Consider the following 16,562-nt stretch of genomic DNA (forward strand, 5'->3'; position numbering starts at 1 on the left):
ATTTATTTTTGCAGCAGACAAGACGTGAATGGTAATAGTACGGGAAGCCAGAGGAATTTTGTCTATGCCAATGTGAAGGAGCGCTAAAGCAGGGTTTGGGTAAATTGGGGTTTTCACTATCGAGGATAGTAATTGGAAAACCTGGTTCCAATAGGAAGTGAGGGATTTGCACGCCCACAGCAAGTGGAAAAGGGAGCCCCTTTCTCCACAATGTCTCCAGCAAGTTTGGGAATGTTGGGGATAAACAAAGACAGCTTGACTGGTGTTAAGTACCATTGATGGAGTATTTTCAAGTATGATTCCCAATGCGAGCTGCACTTTGAGGCTTTGAAAGTAATGGTGAAAATTCTCTCCCAGGTGGAGGGAGATATCGGTTGTTGAGTTATGTTTTCCCAGATTGCTAGGGATGATGTATATGTGGTAAACTGCGAGTCAACCAGCATTGTGTAAAAAGTTGATATACCTTTTTTTGGATAAGTAGATTTTTGAAAGAAGTGATGTGCTGTCGCAGGGATTTTTATGCTAAATGGTACATGTGCCTTACGGAGGGCATGGGTTAGACGTATATAGGTAAAATATTCAGTTGCCGGGATTCGGTATTTGTCCCGAATGGCTTGAAAGGAGTGAAATTTGTTGTTAGTATATAGGTCTTGTATATGGAGTAATCCATGTTCTATCCATAGTTTTAGGTTTAAGTGAGGAGAAAGGAAGTGTAGAGCTGAGAGCGGAGTGGTAATGTGGAGGTTGTCTGTTCGTAATTTGGTATGAGTAAGAAAGTCCTCCCAAGCTGCTAGGGAAGCTCGTATGCAGGGGTTATATTGCGGGTTTGTAGGTTGTTCCCCGCGGGGTATGAATAGTAAGTCGGACAGGGTGTGCGGTAGGAATAGGGAGGTTTCCATAACAGTCCAGGTCTTGCTAATTGTGGGTTGTCTCCAGAAGAAGAGCTGGTCAAGTATTGCAGCAAGATAGTATGACTTCATATGTGGGAGACCCGCTCCGCCTCTGGAGGGAGGACGAATTAAAAGATTCGTGACACATCTAGGTTTTTTTGAGTTCCATAGGAACCGATTCAGAATTGTCTGGAGCTTTGTGAAAAAGATATGGGGCACTGGAATAGGGAGTGTTCTAAAGATGTAGAGTATCTTGGGTAAAATACATATTTTGACTGTCGCCGTTCTGCCTAACGTCGAGAGGGTAGTGGTGCGTAGACCTTTAATTTCTTGTGGGATAGATTCAAGTAATGGTATAAAGTTAGCATTGTATAATTGGCTAGTCCTTGTAGTGAGTCTGATTCCTAGGTATGGAATGCTAACTTTTTCCCAATGAAAGGGGAAATGCTTAGAGATGAGATTTTGGCTATTTTCAGGTATATGTAGATTCAGTATGGAAGATTTCGGTTCATTAAGCTTATAGTAAGATATGGATGTGTAGTTTTGGATTTGTATTCGTATCGCGTTAAGGGATTTATATGGCTTGGTGACCATTAGGATAATGTCATCCGCAAATAGGCTGATCTTGTGTTCTGATTTTAGGAATTTAAATCCCGTAAATTTAGGGTCATTTCTAAGGTTGGTTGCCAGTGGTTCAATAAGAAGAGCAAAAACTATGAGGGATAAAGGGCAACCTTGTCTAGTTCCGTTAGAAATGGAAAAAGGATGAGATAGCGTACCATTGGTTAGCACTCTGGCTGGGGGTCTAGAGTAAAGGGACAATATGGCTGATAACATCCAACCAAATATCCCAAATTTTTGTAGTGTATGCGTCATAAATTGCCAGTGGATTCGTTCAAACGCCTTTTCTGCATCGAGCGATAATAGAAGCGAGGGTTGGGGGTTTAATTCAAGGTGGTGTATCAGGGATAAGATTCGTCTAGTGGCGTCAGGGGCCTGTCTACCAGGAATAAACCCTACTTGGTCTGGATGAATTAGAGTCGGTAGGTAGGGGAGTAGTCTCAGAGCTATTATTTTAGCATAAATCTTTATGTCTGTGTTGAGAAGTGAGATTGGTCTGTAATTTTGTACCAATTGGGGGTCTTTGCCAGGTTTCGGAATGGTGGTAATTATCGATTGTAGCATTTCTTGGGGAAATTCTCCATAAGTAGCTGCATGATTGTATAGGAGTGCTAGGTGCGGAGTAAGGTTGGGAGCAAGTGCTTTATAATATTCATTGGTGAAACCATCATTCCCTGGGGACTTGTTCAGTGGGAGGGTACATATGATTTTCTCTATCTCAGGAGGGGCAATCGGTACAGAAATAGATTCAAGTTGGGTCTGAGTTATGCATGGAAGATTAGTACTACTCAAAAAATGTTCGATTGATTGTGTTGTTGGTTGGATTGTATCAGCGTCATCCTTCAAGTTATAAAGTGTCTGGTAGTAGGCCGCAAAAGCATTGGCAATGTCTTGTGGGTTTGTCAGGGTGTCATGTAACGTAGGATGTTGGATTGTGGATATTTTGGTTTTCAGTCGTTTTTGTCTGATAGTCTTGCTAAGGAGCGAGTTTGCTTTGTTACCTAGTGCATAAAATCTAGCTTTTGTTTTTTGCAGATTAGCGTCGTATGTATGTAAAAAAATGGTACGTAATTTATTTCTGTCGGAGTTTAGATTCGCTGTCGTGGTTGGATTCGGGTGTTGTTTATTCAGTTTTTCATTTAAGCGGATGGAGGTCATGAGTTGGTCAATTTGTTGAGAACGTTGTCTCTTAACACGGGAATTTAATTGAATGAGGATACCTCTCATGTAGGCCTTGTAAGCTGGCCAAAGCGTGGTAATGGATATATCCGGGGTGGAATTGGTATCACAAAAAAGTTTATGGGCATCTTGAATATGCTTCAGGTTTTCCGGTGCTGTTAAAAGTGCAGAGTTAAGTCTCCAGATGGGTGGTAATGCTGTATTTTGATCATCGACCAAGGATATTTGGATCGGAGCGTGGTCGGACCAGGTTATGGTCCCTATTTTGGATGACGTCACCTGTTGCAGCGTCCACTTATCTGTTATGAACATGTCTATTCGGGAATATGAAAGATGCGGAGCGGAGTGATAGGTATAATCCCGTTCAGAGCCATGTTGACATCTCCAGATGTCATAGAGGTCGTTGTTATGGAGAAATTGGTTAAAAGTAGGTTTGGTGTATTTGGAAGTGGAGGAAGAGTCTATGTCCGAATTTCCTATAATGTTAAAATCGCCACCGACGATGAGTTTCCCTTGTTTAAGTCGGGAAATGGTTTTGAAAAGTTTACGGTAGAAACTTATCTGTTTACAATTTGGGCCGTAGATATTCACTAAAGTGTGGGTCTTGTCATTTATTTGGCATACTAATATATGGAAGCGTCCTTGTGGGTCCGCTGTCTGTGATAAAATACGGAATGAGAGAGAGTCATTGATGGCCGTGATCACTCCATTCTTCTTTTTGGTGTTGGTTGCCATGAATATTTGAGAAAAGCGATGAAGATATAATTTAGGTGACTTATTAGCAGCGAAATGTGTTTCCTGTATGAGGAGTATGTCTGCTCTTGATTTCCGCGCTTCTTTAGATAGTAGTGATCGTTTATAAGGTGAATTTAAGCCTCGGACGTTTAAGGATGTAAAATTGATCATTGGTATTTATAATTCCAGGATTTTCCGTTGGTTGGAGTGTTATTTGGGAGAATCGTAAGATTATGTACACTTTCAAGAGGATGAGCGTTTGAGCGTAGGTGGGAAGTCTGTGACTCAATTGAAGCGGTAGAGGGAGTATTCCAAGATGTGTCGCAGTAGAAGACGTTGAAATATTGGGTGGGTGTCCAATGGTGCCAGGGTAAGAAGGGGAAGAGGGTATGGTGAACAATAAAAAACCATTTGCGAAAAATGCAAATATCACGTGTAGCCAACATTGCTACCTCTAAAACTTGGGGGTTCAGGAGGGCTTGACCGTTGGATAATGGTCAGGCCAATTGTAAAGAGAACTTTGAGCGAAATTCAAGGGTTTAGGCCAAACGCCAGACAAATTAAGTAAATGATTGGCTCCTGGGAGAGCGTGTGAGTATACTGATTAATATAGAAAGGGTATGTCCCGCAGGGGCTAAGTTGCCTCCATAGAACTATGCGCAGATTCTTGTGGTTCTGCGGGTATAATATTCCAGGATTTTAGGAGATCCAGGCCAGCTTCCAATGTTTTAATGGTGAAAATCCTACCATGCTGTCTCACCGTTAACTTAGTGGGGAACCCCCATTGGTAGGCTATGCCGTGATTTCTGAGGGCCTTGGTGATTGATATCATACGTTTCCTGTTAAGGAGGGTAGCCTTAGATAAATCCGCATAGAGGCGAAGATTTGTGTGTGATGGCGGGAGAGGAGGCGGGTTTCGGGCCGCTGACATGATTCTGTCTTTCACGTGGTAAAAATGTATGCGTGCTAAGACATCTCTAGGAATAGATGTTGGTAGAAAGGAGGGTTTGGGTAGGCGGTGTGCGCGGTCAATTGCGAGTTCTAAGTCGGATATTGATGGTAGAATGAGTTTGATGTATTGCTGTATGTATGGGAGTAGGTCCTCGTTCGTGACAGATTCGGGGATTCCTCTGAATTTAATATTATTGCGACGTGATCTGTCTTCTAAATCGGCCAATTTTTGATTGATTTGCTCTATGTCTGATGAGTGAGTTACATGAGCATTGATTAAGTTGTTATGCGCCGTAATGATGTCTCCCATGTTATTCTCAATGTGGGTTATTCTGCGTTCCTGTTGTTGTACTATATTTGACAGTTGGTTAAGTGATGTGAAAAGATCATTATGTAGCGATTGGCGCAAAGATGTGAGCATGCTTCTCATGCATATTTCTGTCAGAGGTACATCTGACGCAGGGAATGTGTCTATATCAGGCATGGCTGAGTGGGGTACATGTGATGCAGGTTCTGAGGCCTGGAGTAACGTGCTGGGGTCCTGCTCTAGCCTAGGTCTGGACTTAGCTGGGCTTAGTGATGTGGGGGTGATGACTCACCAGGGTCCCCGGGGTAGAGCAAGTGCTGCAGCCTGAAATCTCTTTGCTGGGACCTGTAGTCCTCCTGCTGGTCACTGCTCCCCTCTCCCTGCGTGCAGCCGCGGGCGCCATCTTGGATTCCCGGCCCGACGGCCGGGAAGAATTGAGTGAGTTTTCCTGGTTGATCCGCCAGTTTCTTACGTCGTGGCATAGCGGTGGAGGATCGGGCACCTGATATCAACGGTGCGGTGTCAGTGCTGTGACCCAGGGCCGGTTTGTGCCGCAGTGAGTCTGGCGGGTGGACGGAGCTGTCTTACTGCACGTCCACCTTCAGAGCCGGCCGCGCATGCGCCCCCCCCTGAAGGACTTTAACCACTTGCCTACCAGGCACTTATACCCCCTTCCTTACCAGGCCAATTTTCAGCTTTCAGCGCTGCCGCACTTTGATTGACAATTGCGCGGTCATGCGACATTGTACCCATATGAAATTTTGATCATTTTTTTTCTCACAAATAGAGCTTTCTTTTGGTGGTATTTAATTGCCACTGGGCGCTTTACTTTTTGCGCTTTAAATAAAAAAAGTGCAAAAAATTTGAAAAAAAAAAAAAGTTTATTTGTTTCTTTTATAAAATTTTTCAAACAGGTATTTTTTCTCCTTCACTGATGTGCGTTGATGAGGCAGCACTGATGGGCACTGATAGGCGGCACTGATGGGCACTGATAGGCAGCACTAAAGGGCACTGATAGGCAGTACTAATGAGGTGGCACGGATAGGCGGCACTGATAGACAGCACTAATTAGGGGTCACGGATAGGCGGCACTGATATGCGGCACTGATAGGTGGCACTGATTATGGGTACTGATAGACGGCACTGACTGGCATCACTGCTGGGCACTGACTGGTGGCACTGACTGGCAGCACTGCTGGGCTGCACTGGTGGGTGGCACTGGTGGGCAGCACTGGTGGGTGGGCAGAGGTGGGTGGCACTGGTGGGCACAGGTGGGTGGCACTGGTGGGCACAGGTGGGTGGGCACAGGTGGGTGGCACTGCTGGGCACATGTAGGTGGCACTTCTGGGCACAGGTAAGTGGCACTGCAGAGTGGCACAGGTGGGGGCACTGCTGGGCACAGGTGGGGGCACTGCTAGGCACAGGTGGGGGCACTGCTGGGCACGGGTGGGGGCACTGCTGGGCACGGGTGGGCGGAGCTAGTGGGCACACTGCTGGGCGGAACTTGCGGGTGTCACTGCTGGGCACCGATCATCAGGGCACTGATCATCAGTGCCCTGATGATCGGTGCCGATCCCCGCTCTGACAACTGCCGGTTCTCGGCAGTACTTTCCTCACGATCTGACAGCGTGAGGAAAGTGCAGCCGAGAACCGGCACTTGCATTTCCCTGTGATCAGCGTGTCATTGGACACCGCTGATCACGTGGTAAAAGGCCGCTGTGATTGGCCTTTTACCACATCTCGTGATCAGCTGTGTCCGTAGGACACAGCGATCACGGAGATCGCCGGAGAGCGCGTTCGCAGGAGATCGCAGGAGAGCGCGTTCTGGGAGGACGTCATATGACGTCCACCCAGAACTGGCCGGCCGCAGTGCAGCCGTCATTAGGCTATCTGCGGTCGGCAGGTAGTTAATGTCAGTAATCAGACTCTTGTCTTATCCTTCAATTTACCCATGCAAATGCCCCTAAGGGAACAATTGATAGGGAAACTCTGGACTCTAGTCTACACTCCCTTCACCACAACTGATTTACTGAACTGGAAGAGCTATAACCCTTTTTATAGTGAGACACCACAGGCTGTGACAGACTCTCTCTGTGTGATAATCCAGATGCATAATTGGTCTGACTGCCAGCAATTTCTACTGACTCTCTTTAACACAGAGGAAGGACACAGGATAACCCAGGCAGCTTTTAAGTATGCCGGAGAGTTGGGAAAAGACAGAGCTGACTCCCAGACCTGGGTGGAGGAACATTTTCCAAAAACTGATCCCCAGTGGGGTCCAAATACAGAGGGGGGATATGGAAAAACTTGAATTTTATCAGACAGCTATTATAGAGGGGATGAAAACAGCCTACAATAAGCCCACAAATCTCATTAAGACACAGAAGTTCTTCAACAGCCCAGTGAAAGTCCAGGACAGTTTTATGACAGACTATAAGAAGTTTTTAGGCTCTATACCTCGTTTGACCCTGAAGCAACTGACAATCCGATGTTACTTACTGCTTTTGTTAGTCAGTCTACGAGAGATATTAAGAGGAAATTTGCAAGAGTAAGACGGGTTTGCTGGTATGTTAGAAATAGCTACGAAAGTGTTTGTCAATCGAGATTGAGAAACAAAAAGAGAGGAAAATCAATGAATGAAAAAGGAGGTGAATATGTTAGCAGAAACTCTGATGGAGAGATTCAAAAGGACCAGGGAATGTTTAGACGGAAGGAAGCCAAGAAAGTAGAAAAAAAGGAGATTATGTACCGAGGCTGAGAAAAGATCAGTAGGAAGGACATTGGAAGTGAGAGTGTCCCCAAAGAGGACCTGGGAGATGAGGACCAGACCCCATGAGAAGGGAGTCACGAGAGAGACACATTCATAATGGATGATATGAAAGGAACAGGCAAGAAGACAAATATGCTGATTTTGTGGGGCTAGCAGGCTCTGTGTATCCAGATGAAGATCAGTACTGAGACTGACCTGGCTCCATCCCGCTAGGCCCCTGGAAGCCCATAGTCACTGCTACAGCTACTGAGGAAGGCAGGCTATAAGGTATCCAGGAAAAAGGCTCAGTTGTGCCAAAAGACTGTACAATACCTGGGATTCAGAGTATCAAAAGGCCAGAGACAGTTGGGAGAGGGCAGGAAGGAGACTGATTGCCAAATCCCTACACCAACAGTCAAGCATCAAGTGCATGAATTTCTAGGAGCAGCCGGACTCTTCCGGATCTAAGTACCAAGCTTTGCCACAGAAGCCAAGCCCCTCTACTAATTAACAAAGGGGGGAGAGAAGGAACCATTCCTATGGGAAAAACAACAAGACCAAACATTCCAGGATATTAAGACTTCCTTAATGCAAGCCCCTGCTTTTGGCTTACCGGAATGTAAAAAGCCCTACTATCTGTATGTCAGTGAGAAACAGGGGATAGCAGTGGGAGTGCTGACACTATACCTGGGGTCGTAGCAACGCCAGGTGGCGTACCTTTCCAAACAACTGGACACTGTAGCTCAAGGTTGGCCACCTTGCCTGCAGGCTATTGCAGCAACAGCCTTTTTGGTGGTCGAAGCTGACAAGATGTCATGGGGTCAAGAGATCTATGTCTGAGTTCCACACCACATTCAGGTATTGATTGATTTTAAGAGAAATCACTGGTTTGCTAACAGCCGGATGGTCAAATACCAGGCCATGCTGTGTGAAAATCATCAAATCCATTTAGAGACTGTTAACACTCTGAACCCTGCCACCCTTCTCCCCACCTCAAAAGAACCTCTAATACATGATTGCCTCCAGGTAATGGATGAAGTCTACACAAGTCGGCCAGACTTGTGTAGACTTCCCCTCTGTTCCCAGTATCACTCTCTGAATGGGACCCAATCTATACAAAGGCAGAATAAGAATGGATAGAGACTGAACCTGTAAAGTACAGGGAAGACCAGTGGTATCAACTGCAAGATGGAAGAATTGCCATTCCAGCTGCTGTAGCAACTGAATTAGTGACAGAATTCTACAAGGGAAACCACACAGGCAAAACAGCCATTGAAAAGGCCCTAGAGAGATATTTTTACATTTCCCGACTACCCACGCTAGCACAAGCAGCAGCCAGTAGATGCATGGAATGCACCAGAAACAACCCAAGACAAGGGCCTGTACCAACTCCCGGAGTACGAGCAGTAGGGGCCTCACCAATGGAACAATTAATGGTAGATTTCATTGTTATGCCCCCTTCAGGAGGATATAAATATTTACTGGTGGCTGTCTGCATCTATTCACATGTCTTTGTTCACAAATGCCTTCAGGAATTAGCAACCACACTCAAGATCACTTGGAAACTACACACCGCATACAGGCCTCGGAGTGTTGGAAGTGGAAAGAATGAACCTCACCATAAAGTTACAACTGGCAAAACTCTGTCAGGAAACCCAAATGAAGTGGACTTTGATGCTGCCCATTGTTTTGTTGAGAATTCAGAGTACTCTAACAAAGAGGACAAATTTTTCCCCTTTTGAAGTACTATATGGTAGGCCCCCCACCCATTATTAGAGGTATCAAGGGAGACTTACACCAGATAGGAAGGATGGTGAACCGTGAACTGTTACAGAAATTGGGGGAAAATATGCAGGATATAGGGAAGTGGGTTCAAGAGAAACTCCCCATAAGCCTGTCCAGCCCTGTCCATCCCTTTGCACCTGCAGATACAGTGTGGGTAAAGGAGTGGAGCATAACCCCTTTTAGGACCCAGATGGAGAGGTCCTTACACTGTTCTGCTATCTACTCCCACAGCCATTAAGGTGGCCGGGGTGACCCCCTGGATACACCACTTCAGGGCAAAGAGAGCTGCTGATCACACAGATTCTGGCTTGAGTAAAGCAGACTCTCAAGACCCCTTAAAGCTAAAGCTGACCAGAGAGATCAGAAGGAAGAACTCCAGCTCTGCTCCAGTCACACCCCGGACGCTGACTGGTCAATGCACAGTGGTAGATGGGAATATACATCGATATGATGCCTGATAAAAATGTTTTAATAAAATTGCTGGTAGCCATAATACTAACCCTGACTAGAACAATAGGGGGGAGGGCAGATCATGTGACCTGTGTATCGAGATTATTAGAGTAGAATCTGTAACCACTAGAATGTTACTATGGCAGTCTCATTATCAGTGTGAAAGCACAGTAACTGACACTTGTGTATACAATGAAACAACTTATTCAATGTGCACTGTAGGGAACCAGGCAATCTGTTATGACCCCACCTATGGTCCACTAAAACCTGGTTTACCATACGGAGCTACGACTCCACAGGCAAGCTGATAAACCGTACCATATATATATATATATATATATATATATATATATATATATATATATATATACACACACAGTATATATACGGAAAGTGTGAGTATGATGATTTTAAGAGGTTTTTTTAATAAGGTTTTTTGAATATTAATAACATTTTGCATTATAGATAATGAAATGGAAGTATTGATCTGTCTATTTCAAGGAGTATAAGTTACCTGATTATGCACTCATCATTTGGAGGTGAACTCATTCTCTTTTTTTTCCCCTAATAGTTTTTAGACATACAGACAGACTTTACAAATATCTGGTGTACCCAATATATAAGCACATATTAAGTAGAGATATAAGTAAACACCTGTACATAGAACCACAGATACAGTAGAAAGGGAGAGACAACTCTAGAAAGGTTCTGGGAGTCAATACTTATACATTTACAGTCTATGGATTGACTCAAAAGGGTGTGAAGTTGGTCAAACTGCATCCAGAGTCCAGAGTATGAGTAGATAGGTAGGGTAAGGAAGCCTGGGCCCTAAAGGAAAGGTTATATGTAGGATTTTAGTATTAAGGCTAGGGCTAAACAGATACTTCCATGTCGGAGAACTTGCAGTGCCCTAAGGGGGACCTTTAGTATGATTGTGTGTATCCCATTCTCCTGGAAAGGAGTGTTAAAGCTCAGGGGTGGTTCACATGGAAATCCAGAGAAAAACCCAAAAGCTGCAGTGGGGAAGGTTTAGGGGAATAAGGATGAGAGGGTAACAGAAGGTGGAGAATATAGGGCAGCGTTGGTATGTGGAATGAAGAAAAGTGGAAACAGATGGAGTAAAGTTCAGGTTCTTCAGTGGGTAAGAGGCAAAGTTTTGTACCAGGGCAACCTAGTCCTTTAGGGTTGAGTTTAAGTGCCAAATTAGCAGTATGGTGATATTTGTCCTTTTTATATGCATTTAATTACTTAGTTATCAGATAAACAAAATTAAGTCTTCCAAGACTTTGTTCTATAGGCCATTCAAAACTCCAGTATTGTATGTGAAAGATAACTCTTAAAGGAATAATGATAGCCTAAAAAATTATGTTTATTTATTTTTTTTTTAAACCATTCATTTTCTTTTTCAGGTTATGCAAAGCATTTCATCAAAAAATCAAAGATCCAGATTATTAAATAAAGTATCATTGTTGTTCTGGCACTTTGTACATAGTAATAACTGATTTCTCTAGTTGTATTAAATAAGGCTCAACGTGTGTATAAATATCAAACAAGATTACCTTCTTAAAGATTTTGTGGAGTGTTCGTAAATTATGTTGAGAAAAAGGGCAATAGTGCCAGCTCATACCTCAATACCCCATAGAGTGGGCATTGAGTATGTCCTTTTAGTGTCATCTGACACAACAAAATCCAGGCAAGCGGCAAATTACACAGCTGGAATTTATATTTTACCTACCATAGGATTTATAATTTTGTTCAGTCAATCATTTATTCCAGGCGCTCCTTCCAGGTAGTATAGCTCTGTTGTTGACCTCCCCTCAAGTTATGCAGCTTTCTCCAGGACACCCGAAGCTTCAGCATTCTGTGACAGTATTTTGGCTGCTTTAAAGACAAATACAAGTACTGGATAATTTTCAGAACACATTTAATGGTTTTTAACTAAACTGCATTCACTAGATTTTTACTTGGAATTTGATTTTAATTGCTTGAACTTGTTTAAACTGTCCCTAGATGGTCTAAAACCAAACATTTCATTGATTGGAAAATGAAAACAACTCATACGATTGTGTCATCATTGGTTTAATTTTGATTAAAAAAAATCCAGCATGTTGGATCAGGCACTTTCGATTGCGACATGAAAATCGTGCATCACAGCTGGCACTTTAATGATGCTAAAAGCGAACAATTTGATGATCAACAAGAATTTTCATTTGGTTTTTGACTCATCTATAGCAGCTTTAAACTAGCTACCTAGCTTTCCCTTTGTAATGGCAATGAGGGGACTGTGGAAATAACCAGTAGGATCCCTGTCTGTACTATATAGATCTCATTATCAGTTGTAAACTAGATTTCAATACTGTCATCCTAACAGGTCCTCAAGGCTTGGATTATGCATTGTATGTTGATGAGAGGGAACTCATTCTGTCCCAACTTTGTCCCTCTTGAATTATTGAATAGCTTGCAGTTTTGTGTTTAATCTTTAACTATAAAAGTAGGAAATATGTATATAAATATGTTTAGGTATGCCGTGTGAGTGAGAACACGTAACAAATACATAGTGAAAGGTTCTCAAATATGAGTGCAAAATGGAAATACACTTTATGGATTTTGACAGCTTTTATGACTAATTATTAAAATTATATATTAGGAAGCATATTTTAATTCTTTGATGAAAAAAAATGAAAAAGTAACGTTATTAAAAAAAACAAAATAGAAAACTATACTCAAGTATAGAGGACAAAGACATATAATTTGATCAAATGCCTTGCAGAAATATTACAAAAAGCCCAACAAATCCTGCAAATGAGCAATCAGGTCAGCAAAAACATGAAATGTAAAGCTGATTGCTGATGACAGCAAGACAAACGCAGAACAGATTAAGGCATATAACTAGCAAAAAAATCATGATGGAGTCTATTATCTACATGAAGCCTGATATTCTTACAATGATTAGCAGGGATAAAGCAGAGGGAGAAACAATGGAAAAAATATTTAAGCTACAAAGCACAGCAGGGATGTTTGCTGTGAGAAAACCATTGTTTTAAAGAGATGTTCTTCAAATTTATTTTAACCAAGCTTTACAATATAAGATGCTGAGGTTTTTGTGTCTATAGAGGCATTATTTTGACTGATAGGGGGAAGACACTACCACCCACTCCCATAGTGGTCATTGTCACCGACAGGACATTTTATAGTCAGTGGGAGTTCAGATATATGAAACGTGTACATTCAGGGAATTCAAAGAAAGATGTCAGCTTTTTTCCACATTATTTATGGACCCTGTAGCTGTGATGACTTGCTCCATAATCATTTTTTGCAAATGCTCAATCTAAAGTGGATTGAAACCCAGTCACTAAAATTCCATGAATAAACCCCAATAAATGGGGTTTATCATATTAGTGCAATTTTTGTAATGTGGTTTTACATCTTTTTAAGTGTTCAGCATTTATTAAAATAGCTGGCTATCCTACCATGAAGGTTCCTGTTAAGACACTTCCCCTTACGGGGTAACAATTGTCTGAAAATTGTGCTTTTGTGCCATCATCCTGTTACATTCATCCCTAGTGGCCATCCTATCACATGCACCCCTAGTGGAAACAACAAGTGGCTGTAGCTATACACTTTGTAGAGGTATGGTCTACTCAAAAACTCTTATTTGGCTTTGAGCTACAGATCTGACAGGCGGGCAGACTGGTAAGTCCACTCTGTATGTTACACACTCCTGACTCCTGCACTTTCTTCATTATGCACTCCGGACTCCTGCACTTTCTTCATTATGCACTCCGGACTCCTGCACTTTGTTCATTATGCACTCCTGACTCCTGGATTTTGTTCATTATGCACTCCTGAACCCTGCACTTTTTGTTTTATGCACTTCTGAGCCCTGTGCTCTGTGAAGTACATATTACTGGCCCCTGCACTCTATGTGTTACATTCTACAGACTCCTGCACTATGTGCATCACATACTACTCATCCCTACACTCTGTGTTACATTCAAATAACCCTTGCACACTGTACATTACATACTACTGAGCTCCACATGCTGTTACATACTACTGACTTGTTTTTTTTTTATTTTGCTACATTACATACCACACTCTTTATTTTGCATTACATTCTCCTGACCAAAGCTTTAATTGTCTTAGCAGTTGTTAGTGATTAAGTATCAAAAAAACCCACAAGGAAGAAAGGATACAGCACCTCAATGCCTAATGAACAGAATATATTTATTGGACATAAAAAATGACAATGCACATCCCATACATTCCCTCCCCCCATCGCCCACCCAAAAGCCGGCCCCCATCCCCAAATAAAACCCCTCCAGAAGGCACAGCTCCACCTCGTAGTGAATAAGTAGCCCCTACTTATTGTAACCACTTGACCTCCAGAAGGTTTTACCCCCTTTCATGACCAAAGCATTTTTGTGCTATGCAGTACTGTGCTACTTTAACTGGCAATTGCTCAGTCATGCAACACTGTGCCCCAATGGAATTTATATAATTTTCAAACAAATAGAGCTTTCTTTTGGTGGTATATATAAACAAAAAAGACAGACAGAAACAAATTATATTTTGTATATATCAAATAAAATAAAATTTCTTCATAAATTTAGGCCAAATTGTATTCAGCTACATGTCTTTGGTAAAAAGAAAAAAAAATGTGTATATTATTTGATTTATATTAAAGTTATAGCATCTACAAACTATGGTATGTATACTGGAATTTACACAGCTATGATGCTATACTGGTAATGGCGGTGATCATCTGTGATAGTGTGGCAGGCAATCTGGTGCTAACAGACCCTCACTGGGAGGTAAACTGACTAACACTGACATCAATAGTTACACTAATAAAGGGTATTCAGGATATAATACTGTATGCTGTCACTGAACTGGCTGGAAAGGAGTTAACATCAAGGGGCAATCAAAAGGTTAACTGTGTGCCTAACAAGTGTAATGTGTATAATATGTGCTTCTCTTACATACAGATCTGTCTGGTATCTCTCCCTGCTTTGCAGGGAGAAGAAACAGCAATATCTCTGATCTGAGTACTGAGCCCTATGTTTGTAAACGCAAGACTCTGTGCTGTGATTGGCTACAGCCACATACATTCCTCATTGGTTGCAAAGGGTATAAATCAACTTTTTGTACACCATAAGCCTTTGCAAACCTATATATTATCTTGTAAATGTAGTAAAGCCATTATCTATGTGCTGCACATATTCTAGGCAGAGAAGAGAGCTGTGGGAGGGACCCAGCAGGCTCCACCCATTACAGGTTGCCTTCACAGTAGGGGCAGAGACAAGAACAGCCCCCTGCACAAAGAGAGAGAGCAGCAGTAACCAGTCATTACTGGAAGCTCCTCTGTAAGATATGCACAAAGCACATTGAGTTTCAAATGATACTACAAATGCTCTTGTATAAAAAAAAATGCTTATCTCTTCAGCTTTCAACTTTAAAGAAGTTTCTCTTTAAAGGCTAAGTGCACCATTGGAACATGTTACACTCAAATTTAGGGCATAACATTTAATGGGTTCCAGCAGTGCCTTCTCAACCCCCCCTTTCCCTGTCCCTTCCCCCCCTTTTCTGCTCCTTGCATCCACTGTCACATTTGAAATCGTCATGGTTGTACGACGTTCTGCTCACATAACTGTATCATTCATTCACAGGGATCTGGGGATGAATAAACTCCCATCTTCTTCCAAATCAGATGGACTTGTAGTTTCAATGGACTATGAGTGAGATGATCAGTATGCTCATAGTTCATTCACTCTTCCTCCAGCTTTCAAAACAGACAGCCTGTACGGAGGTATGGGCAGAAAGCTGGAGGGAGAGTGTGCAGGAGCCTGATACTGCACCCGTGATCCACTGACCAACTGATCACAGATGCAATGCTTTGCAGGCTCCTGCTGTGAAAAATAATAAATGCACATTTTGTTCTGCAAAAGCATGGGCATTTTTTATTATCCTGAATGATGAACTTATCCTTTAGTAGGCTCAGAAAAATGGTGTGCGCTGTCCGTATTCTGTGAGTGAAGAAGAGTATATGTAGTGGAAGAGTGCTGAGGTATACATGTGCCTGTGAAACTATTGCTTGTGACACAGAAACTAAAACATATTTTGTGGGTACAAGGACTGCAGCATCAGCTTACCATGCATGCAGTGAGTAGGCTCAGGTTTTATTTAACCATAACCCTTTAAATCTTATCAATTTGAATTTGGCCCCATCCACTGTGCCCCAATGGAATTTATATAATTTTCAAACAAATAGAGCTTTCTTTTGGTGGTATATATAAACAAAAAAGACAGACAGAAAAAAATTATATTTTGTATATATCAAATAAAATCAAATTTCTTCATAAATTTAGGCCAAAATGTATTCAGCTACATGTCTTTGGTAAAAAGAAAAAAAATATTAATTTATTTATATTAAAGTTATAGCATCTACAAACTATGGTATGTATACTGGAATTTACACAGCTATGATGCTATACTGGTAATGGCGGTGATCAACTGTGATAGTGTGGCAGGCAATCTGGTGCTCCACTGACCAACTGATCACAGATGCAATGCTTTGCAGGCTCCTCCTGTGAAAAATAATAAATGCACATTTTGTTCTGCAAAAGCATGGGCATTTTTTATTATCCTGAATGATGAACTTATCCTTTAGTAGGCTCAGAAAAATGGTTTGCGCTGTCCGTATTCTGTGAGTGCAGAAGAGCATATGTAGTGGAAGAGTGCTGAGGTATACATGTGCCTGTGAAACTATTGCTTGTGACACAGTAACTAAAACATATTTTGTGGGTACAAGGACTACAACATCAGCCTACCATGCATGCAGTGAGTAGGCTCAGGTTTTATTTAACCATAACCCTTTAAATCTTACCAATTTGAA

The sequence above is a fragment of the Staurois parvus genome, unplaced genomic scaffold (genome assembly GCF_062004578.1).
Source record: "Staurois parvus isolate SC_StPar_1 unplaced genomic scaffold, SC_StPar_1.0 ptg000604l, whole genome shotgun sequence".
Taxonomy (NCBI): Eukaryota; Metazoa; Chordata; class Amphibia; order Anura; family Ranidae; genus Staurois; species Staurois parvus.